Below are 11,135 nucleotides of genomic sequence, written 5' to 3' on the forward strand. Positions count from 1 at the left end.
GCAGTATTTTTAGAAGAGCACGAATGTAAACATGTTTTCCTCTTCGACTTTGGAAACGAACGGAGGGAAAAAACAATAAAATTAGCACAGTTTCGTCTAGTCGAATGCACACGCTCGCAGTCGGCGACATTCTATACCGAATATTCAAATTCGTTAATTAGCGCACGGAATAATTTCCTCATTAACCATCAGCCAGAAAACTACCGTTCGTTAGCATCAAATGAAGCTGCAAATGAACAAACGTACACGTAAACATGTACATTTTCATTAAATAAATCCTCTTTGTTCCAATAAGGAAAACGCTATGAATAGAAGAGAATCACGAACATATTTCGTTCAAGAAAACCGAAGAGGTCGAAACGAAGATATAGTAGCTAAACAACGAGGACGACAAAACGAATAAAATAAAAATGAAGTGTATACGGTTGGAATTTAGATAATAAGCGGCTCGGGCGAAGGCTGTCTCTTTCGCATGCATCGGTCCAGTTGGACGGAGAGATGCACATTTAAACCTTTCAACGCAATTGTCCCTAATTAAGAACGTTAGAGTTTGTTCGGCCTCGGGATATACCAAATTAGGGACGAATCTATTAAACATCGGATAGAAGAAGAATTTGTTGGAGACGTGAATACATTAAACTGATATTAAACGTTGCTTCCAACGAAACGGAAAAACCATGGGAAAACTTATACGAAACAAGATTCGAGAACTAATAACTAACATTAAGTTCACTAATAAGGCCCAATATGTCGACTATAATTACTCTATTACTACCTATTTTTTTTTTAGACATGATTTCTTGTTTGATGTTGACGACAAAAAAAATACAAAATTAGTTTAATATACTGACGTAAAATGCTAATCGATATTGTAGCAATTAATGTAAAATTACACAAGTTTCTTTAAGTGCTCATGTAAATAATGGATGAAAATGTTATAATAAAATTATTCTATACATAATTGCAAGATTTGAGTAAAGTATTGATGAATAAAATGCACATTTATATTATTTTATTTGAAAGTTATTTAAAAATGAAATAGTAACGCTTCTTTTATGACACTCTCTTATTCTATAATAAATTAAAATTTGTTGATTTTAATATGGATTTTTTTCTATAAACTTAGTCAATACGAAGTTCCATCGTCTTAAGATAAATTTCACTTTGATCATTAGACAATTAATAAAATTTCGTAAATTATTGTTGAAACAAAATATACATATATAATAATTTATTTAAAAATAACTTTTATGAGTCATATTGTGTTCTTTTTTTTTGTATAAAGTTAACTTTGTTTGCAAGTACTTCTTGGTCTTAAGATGCATTTAACTCTGATCAATTAAATTATTAAAATTGTGTAAGAAAAATATACATTTATATTATTTTATTTATGAATCAAATAGTAACGCTTCTTTTATGACAGTCTGTTATTCTATAATCAATTAGAGATCGTGGATTTTTTTTTGTATAAAGTTAGTTTTGTTACCAAGAACTTCATGATCTCAAAACGCATTTAACAATTATTAAAATTGAGTAAAAAAGATAAACATTTGTATTGTTTTATTTGACAATCAAATAGTAACGTTTCTTTTATGACAGTCTGTTATTCTGCAATGAATGAAAGATTGTGGATTTTCTTTTTATATAAAGTTAGCTTTGTTACCAAGAACTTCATTATTTTAAGACAGATTTAACTTTGATTAATGCCCAATTATTAAAATTGAGTAAAAAAGATAGACATTTTTATTATTTTATTTAAAAATCAAATAGTAACGTTTCTTTTATGACACCCTGTGAATGTTCATTTTGTATAAAGTTAGCCTTGTTACCAAGAACTTTATTATCCTAATTTTCATTTAACTTTGATTAATGCATAATTATTAAAATTGAATAAAAAAGATAGACATTTGTATTATTTTATTTGACAATCAAATAGTAACGCTTCTTTTATGACACTCTGTTATTCTATAATGAATGAAAGATTGTGGATTTTCTTTTTATATAAAGTTAGTCTTGTTACCAAGAACTTTATGATCTTAATTTTCATTTAACTTTAATCAAATAGTAACGTTTCTTTTATGACACCCTGTGGATGTTCATTTTGTATAAAGTTAGCCTTATTAAAAAGAACTTCATGATCTTAATTTTCATTTAACTTTGATTAATACATAATTATTAAAATTGAATAAAAAAAATACACATTTGTTTTATTTTATTAAAAAATCAAATAGTAACATTTCTTTTATAACACTCTGTTATTCTGCAATGAATGAAAGATTGTGGATTTTCTTTTCATATAAAGTTAGCCTTGTTACCAAGAATTTAATGATCTTAATACACATTTAACTTTGATTAATGCCCAATTATTAAAATTGTGGATTTTCTTTTTATACAAAGTTAACCTTTTTACCAAAAACTTAATGATCATAAGACGCTTTTAACTTTGATTAATGCACAATTATAACGTTTCTTTTATGACACCCTGTGGATGTTCTTTTTGTATAAAGTTAGCCTTGTTACCAAAAACTTTATGATCTTAATTTTCATTTAACTTTGATTAATACATAATTATTAAAATTGAATAAAAGAAGATAGACATTTATATAATTTTATTTAACAATCAAATAGTAACGTTTCTTTTATGACACCCTGTTATTCTGCAATGAATGAAAGATTGTGGATTTTCTTTTTATATAAAGTTAGCCTTGTTACCAAGAACTTTATGATCTTAATTTTCATTTAACTTTGATTAATGCTCAATTATTAAAATTGAGTAAAAAAGATAGACATTTATATTATTTTATATACAAATCAAATAGTAACGTTTCTTTTATGACACTCTGTTATTCTATAATGAATGAAAGATTGTGGATTTTCTTTTTATATAAAGTTAGCCTTGTTACCAAGAACTTAATGATCTTAAGACGCATTGAACTTCGATCAATGCACAATTATTAAAATTTTGTTGCGTACAACAACATGCATGAATGCAGAGAGCGATAAGAAGCGTCGAACGGATTCATCTTTTTCTCTCGCAGCTATTTATAAACGTGCGGCGCGTGCGCCACACCGAGTTTAACATTCTTATTGTTATTTTGCTGTGGTTCTTTTTGTCATCATTGCCAAAGTATGCGCGTTCGAAACCAAAAATATACCAACGCCACCAGTAGCGTAGGTAAAAGAAAAGGCATCGACCGTACGGATCCAAAAAAGGACCACAAACAAACAAACTAATATATAATTTTGAAAATAAAATCATTTGCACACGCAATTACTATTATTTCCAAGGATCAAGTGAAAAGTTGAAGGTTTCTTCTTCTTGTAATTATTATAAGAAAAATGTTATGTCTACATGTGCATGCGTGGAACGGATTGTTTACTGTGGATGCCGCACTATCACGAGGAACGCGCCATTATCGCAACTCGCACAACACACCGTGTTTATCAATTATTGCTGTTTGTTTCTCTTCACTTTTTTTTACTTCTTCATTCTTTGTACATATAGAAATATTCGTCCGTATAAATAAATGCATCCATTTTATCCGATATCGCGCAGCCATTTGTAAACAATAAATAAACGCATTGTTTCACAGAATGTTTACGGTTACTTGATATTATACAAATCAGATATTTGTATGATATTTCCGACGCGTAAAACCCAATGTTTCAAAATAGATGAATCACGTGATGACGTTCCTCCGAAGCCCACACGATTCGAAAACCAACAACATTTTATTTACAGAAATCAACACTAACATAAACAATTTACGTAAACTTATTCTGTACAGTTTAGCATTTCAAAAGTTAAGCGTTAAGCAATAGTTATCGGATGACAGTTAAAACGTCAACTGTCAATTTTCAGATAGTTGACGTAATAATTGCTACTGTCATTTATGACATATGTCATAGATCCTGCATAATCGGAATGTGAATTAGAATCCGAAACGTTTTTGTGAAATTTCTACATCAAAATGGCGTCCGACTAGAAAATATTAAAAAAGAAACAATAAATTCGAGACACATTCAGTAAAGAATATAATAGAAAATAAATTGTGTTTTTTTTTTACTTATATAGAGAATTCGTTTGCTGTAAACTAACTGGATGAATGGAAAACGCCCAATACTGAAGCTATATATAGCGACCACACAAAGTATGCATTTTTTTATCATGTAGATAATATTAACGGGAGGTTATCCAAACAATATAAATATATATATTTAAATTTATTGAATCGCACGTCAAACTGTCGATAAAAAAAAAGGAGCGTTCATTAACACAATGAAAATACTTTCCGCGTTTAAAAATAAATGACAATCGCATCCCCCTGATGAATAAAAGTAATTGGTTTATTCCATTGTTTCCGAGTTAATTAGTTAATTGCTTTTAATTGATATGCATGATTTACAAAAAAAAAAACGAAATTGGACTTATTACTATTCCCATAAACGTTTCGTTAATTAAAGTTACATTTAATCAATAATTAATGTGCGTTGAAGTTGTTTTTTTTTCAATTGCGGAATGTGTTCATTTATTTCGATAAAGAAAATGTATATAACTCGTTTTTAACGGAAGATGCGTGTACTTTTATATCTCAGATAACTTATACATAAATTGATGAACATAATCTGAAGAAAAGGTAATACTTGTAAGTTTGTATAATTAATATGAAGGCATCGGAGTTAAAGCTTGATTTATCGTGGCTCGTGGTAATAAATATTAATGGAGCTTGTTTTGCAGAACTTATCTTGAGCTTTTACGTAAAGAGCTTCAATTTTTGATATTGAGTGTCTCTGCGAATAAGGTATGATAAATACAAACTGTCATGAAAGAAGAGACAATACTTTGATTTGAAAAAACTTTTGAATGAAAAATTTTAAATAAATTATAGAATGACAGCTGTCAAATGTCAATTTTCAGATTTTTGACGTAATATCTATGTTAAATTTTGATTATAACAATAGAAAGAAACGTTACCATTTTGTCGTTCTGTCATTTTGTTGTCATTGAGGTTATGTCAGACTTCAATTTTGTCATTTTGTTGTCATTAAGGTTATGTCAGACTTTAATAACAACGAAATGACAGAACGACAAAATGGTAACGTTTCTTTCATGACATTCGTTATTTGAATTCCTTGAACAAATACAATTATTTTTTCAGATTTTTGTCGTAATAATTATGTTCAATTTTGATTATAACAATAGAAAGAAACGTTACCATTTTGTCGTTCTGTCATTTTGTTGTCATTGAGGTTATGTCAGACTTCAATTTTGTCGTTCTGTCATTTTGTTGTCATTGAGGTTATGTCAGACTTCAATGACAACGAAGTGACAGAACGACAAAATGGTAACGTTTCTTTCATGACATTGGTTATTTCAATTCCTTGAACAAATACAATTATTTTTTCAGATTTTTGACGTAATGTTCAATTTTGATTATAACAATAGAAAGAAACGTTACCATTTTGTCGTTCTGTCATTTTGTTGTCATTGAGGTTATGTCAGACTTCAATTTTGTAGTTCTGTCATTCTGTTGTCATTGAGGTTATGTCAGACTTCAATGACAACGAAGTGACAGAACGACAAAATGGTAACGTTTCTTTCATGACATTCGTTATTTGAATTCCTTGAACAAATACAATTATTTTTTTGAAATCTATAAATACGCATAAATTTTACATTTCAAGGATGTTTCAAACACTATCCTTGCATCGATGACGAAAAGTCGTTCGATACAATATTTAATGCTAGTAGTTGCTGGAATAAACAATGAGTAATCATTAGCAAAAGAAACAAGAGTAAACAAGAAAAATCAATGAATGCAAATCACCGCATGAAAGAAACAACAATTCTGAAGAATTATTTCGTTTCTCCAAAGAGAGAGAAGCACACTCGAGCAAAGCAAGTTAAGTTTGATCACTTAATATTGCAGAAGGAATGCGTTAATGATGTCCGCGAAATGAATATATTATGATGGGAAGATGAAGAAATACCATTAGTCTCGTCGTCGCAGACATTTTGCACGTTTCCAGTCTGCTCTCTAGGATACAAAAGAATTATTATTGTTACTTGCAAAGTTTACTTTTTTTGACAACTTACTAAAGTTATATAACATTATTATTTAAATAATTTGAAGAACCTCATGGTCGAAAAGGCATTGAAATATATTCAATGATTTCATAAAACATACAATCTTTGTTAAAACCATTTACTATGGAATTTCATACAAGAATACCTAAGTTATTACTTGGATTCTCATGTTATTACAACTAAGTAAAAACGATTTACATGCATCAAGGCTACAAACAACTAAATTATTTACTTTACTCATTCTTAAAGTTGTTTATTTGCATTAGAAATAAAACGCGTGAATAAACATTACGCACTTAAATTTATAATTAGAAACTTTAAAAGTAAGATAAGAAATTAAACTAATTATGAATGAAATCGAAATAGTTTCGTTAAAGCTTTGCAATGAACTGAATTGGAATTTCTCAAAACAATGACTATTGGCAAGAACGTAATAGTGAGACATGCACGTTATTACATGTTTTCTAAATAAATATGAAAATTCTGGAACGGCAAGGCTACAAGAATGAGCAACAAATAAAAAAAACAAACGAAAAAAAAAACAGTGTTGTTTGCTTTTAATCTCAGTCAAATGCAAATGGCAAGTAGAAAAATCAATGGTTGTTACGTATAAACAACGACGCAAAAGAAAATATGTATCGTTTCTGTATACTTGTAGAAGTATCATGAATAAAAGTCTGAATTTTATTATTTAACTTAATTATATCAGTATATTCTTCAAATCTTTAGTTATTAAGAAAATGTGGCAATGATTCACGTGCTTTTTTTATGTCTGTAAGTGTATGGGTTGTTAAATAAATATTGTTGAAAAATTGAAACACATTACATTAATACAAAAAATACGTTCATGATGTAACAAGAAACATCAATATGTTCTTTGTATTAGCTAATAATGTTAATACTTTTTAGATAAATTTAGTAATATTTGACCTTTTGATTACGAAGATCAATAATGTATGTATTTTCAGCAAATTCCGAAATTGTAACATGTAATATTTTTCTCATTATTAGAATTGAAGAATACATTTTCAATTCTAATATATTAAGTATTTGATTATTGCTTCTTTTTTAATAATAATTTAGTTATATTATAATAATAACGCATAATAATTTTGTAAAAAAGTTAAAGAATTAGAAAGTTTTAAAGAACAATAATAAACTTGCAGACAGACTTTTTTTCAATGAAGACTATAAATAATTAGATAAAATTATAATAATTAAGACTTCATTTAGGATTTATAAAGATTTAGTCAATAATGATGAATCAACGATTAAAACTCATTAATTTAGTATTATAAAATTACATTACTATTGACATTAAAAAATTGAATCCAATAGGATTTTTCTTATAAAATAAGACTCTTGATTTTTAGCAATGCTCTTCATATATAGTAACTAGTAGCAACAAGATAATTTTCTGCAATAACTGAAAGAAATCCTAAATTTTCAATACAAAATTATGAAAAATTCATTTTCGTATAGATTTTTAAGTGTTCTAACATTTTCTTTCATAAATAAATACATTAATTGCTACAATATACACTGTTTTCATTGTTTCATCCAATATGATTTCCAATAAGAAAAATATTTAGTAACATAAAAATCTCTTATTTTATAGAAATTAATAGAAACAAGACTAATTAAGTGCTATTCAAAATGATTAAAGATCAGCTTTTACTAAAAATTATTTAGTAATATTGAATAACAAAAATGAAATGGTCTTGATTTATAATCACTAATAGAAACAAGATTACGAAAAAAACAGTATTAAAATGATAAATTCGATTTTTACTTGAATTTTCTATGGTTAAAAGCAATGGTGGGATTCTTGTTGGCACAAAATCAACAACAAAGCTAAAAGGGAATCGATTTTGCAAAGTGATTAAAATGATTCTGAAGATGAAGCGAATTTGCTGTAGATGCGCCCTTTTGGTGATGGTTGTAATAGACTTTTGTTCGGTAATAATGGTAATACAGTTACGTATGGAAACGGTGAGGATGGAAAGGCGACGTCGTCGTCGTCGCAGGCGGCGTCGGTTACATAATGAGCGTTGATCAATGAGGATGGCGGAAAACAAAAAAAAATACACAGACCAAAAAAACAAGAGAGAGGAATATGAGAGATGTAGAGACGAAATTTGGTAGAATAATAGTTTTGTACATACCTCGAAACGCGCCGAATGGAAATATCCAATTAGATTAATCCAACAAAATATATATATATATGTATGTACGTTCATGGACGTGTACGTTATATATTGTGTATGTTATACCGAGGCGCACTTTTAATCGATTTTTCCCCCAGAGATGTCTTCTTCGTGGCACGAAAACGAGGGCGTCAGTCTACCATTTCGCTGGGTACATCCTCAGGAGGATTATTATCTTTTTATTTATTTATTTAATAAAGAATAAATATCTCCTGTTTGGATGGACGCGCGCGGACTGCTACAGTTTTTGCGGGTTACCAGTGATGCGTGCAAGTCTCCGAGGATCTCCCTTTTATATTTCGGATGGTAAAACGGCACTGATGCGGGAGCGGCTTCGAAGACGGGTATTTTCTCTTTCTCATCTTATCGAACCCTTTTGGTAGAAACGATGATGATGTTGATGATACTCTTGAGTGTGTCGAAGTAAAAATAGGAGTTTGTGCGGTCTTCAAGTACATTTCATACGCACGCACAGACGGACACTTGCAGATGCCATTTTGTCGTTGCATCTGTACATTGTGCAAGTGCACGGAAACGAACGGAAAACGACGACGTCGACGAGGGGGGGACCGCGGATATATTGATCTCCATATGCGCGTTGCACCAAAAAAATAATGCATTTCTCCACGTACGTCCTCACTTCGTACTCCGAGGCAAAACCCATAATGTGATCAAAATTTTCATCGAAATCCGTAAATTTCCAAGATCAAATTCATATCCAAGAAATTATATTTCTGTACAAGTTAATAGAAACAAACCGATTGACAGGAAGCGAAAAAAAAAATGGTAGGAGTAGTAGGCCCAGACGCCAGTTTACATGATTAGCGCTTAGAGCCGAAGCAAACGTTTCCGTTTCTAACGACCGTCCTCCATTGGGCCCCGGTCTCAGCCAATGGCGAGACGACATGTTTTTTCTCATGCGATCACAATTTCTCGCACAAAACCAAATAATTTTCATCTATTCCTTACATTAAACCCAATATTTTCAATCGAAAATTGTTTTAAATCTTATATTCAGTATTTATTTAAATTAACAAATTTTCCAAAAAATATCATCTAAAATTCAATATTTTTTCTCACCTACAAATTGTTTTAAATCTCAAATTTTCAAAGAAAATCCCTCATATAATCAAAATTTTATAATATTTCGTGTTTTATTGATATCGTCAAATTGTTTTAATAATTTGTACTAATATTAGTGAAATTCAAGCAATACTAAAATTACTCCACAATTATTTACACTATTAATAGAAAATTATATAAAATATCTATAATAATAAGTACTATAAATAATTATTCAATAATTTAACAGCTAAAAAATTTTCCAAAAAATATCATCTAAAATTCAATATTTTTTCTCACCTACAAATTGTTTTAAATCTCAAATTTTCAAAGAAAATCCCTCATATAATCAAAATTTTATAATATTTCGTGTTTTATTGAATCGTCAAATTGTTTTAATAATTTGTACTAATATTAGTGAAATTCAAGCAATACTAAAATTACTCCACAATTATTTACATCTGTTTTATTTAAATATGAAAATTATATAAAATATCTATAATAATAAGTACTATAAATAATTATTCAATAATTTAACAGCTAAAAAATTTTCTAAAAAATATCATCTAAAATTCAATATTTTTTCTCACCTACAAATTGTTTTAAATCTCAAATTTTCAAAGAAAATCCCTCATATAATCAAAATTTTATAATATTTCGTGTTTTATTGACATCGTCAAATTGTTTTAATAATTTGTACTAATATTAGTGAAATTCAAGCAATTACTAAAATTACTCCACAATTATTTACATCTGTTTTATTTAAATATGAAAATTATATAAAATATCTATAATAATAATAATAAGTACTATTAATAATTATTCAATAATTTAACAGCGTTAATCATAAAAATGATAATATTTCATGTAGTTTTATTACAATTAAACACAATGAAAATTCATGAAACAATACAAACTCAAACAATAAAATTAAAAAATATTAAAACAATTTCCAATTTCACAATTAAATTATTCATTTCATATTTCACAAAATAACTGTTTCTGTTTTATTCGTTTAATAGCTTCAGTAAATATTAAAAAAATTGTTTCTCTCTAAATCCTAGCCAGATTTGATATGTAGTGTAAATAGCAGATAATTTAGTAATTCACTAAATCGATGACGAAACTATGAAAGTTGTTCAGAAAATTAGTTGGTTGTGGATAATAATGATTGTGATCCGATTATGAAGTGGTAAAACCAAGCGAAACCTACAACTTGAATCTTCTTCGTTTAAAAGAGGAATATCTTAGATGAAAATTGTGACGAAGTGAAAAAAAATTAAAGACAAAATAAATTTCTAAAAAATATGGATAAACCTCAAAAACATAAATTTACTCAATGATTAAATACAAATTATTATCTAGATAAAGTATAAGAATTTTTCTATTTTGGTTCTAAATGATTTCTGATTTTTCTTTTTAAAGAAACATAACGATAATTACATTTAGATTTTTTACAATTTGCAGCTTAATAACGTTCGCATTGTATAACAAAACCGCCAACTTAAAAATAATGATAAAATAATAATTAGGAGCTTTGCATGAAACACTCGACGAACTACAGTTAAAAGTATATAATTAAAACGAGTATTTACCTTGATTGTAGTAAAGTTCCTTCCACCTCGCATATTTCGCTGCGACCATTCGAGTCTCGACCAGGATGAACCTGTTACAAATGAAATAAAACGTTTCCAATTAGTACTGTTTATTTATATTTGCACATTATTTTCTGTTTCTTTTCTCAACATTAAAAGAATACGTGATTGTGATAGTTATAA

Source organism: Nicrophorus vespilloides, unplaced genomic scaffold (genome assembly GCF_001412225.1).
Source record: "Nicrophorus vespilloides isolate i.1.1-1 unplaced genomic scaffold, Nicve_v1.0, whole genome shotgun sequence".
Lineage (NCBI taxonomy): Eukaryota > Metazoa > Arthropoda > Insecta > Coleoptera > Silphidae > Nicrophorus > Nicrophorus vespilloides.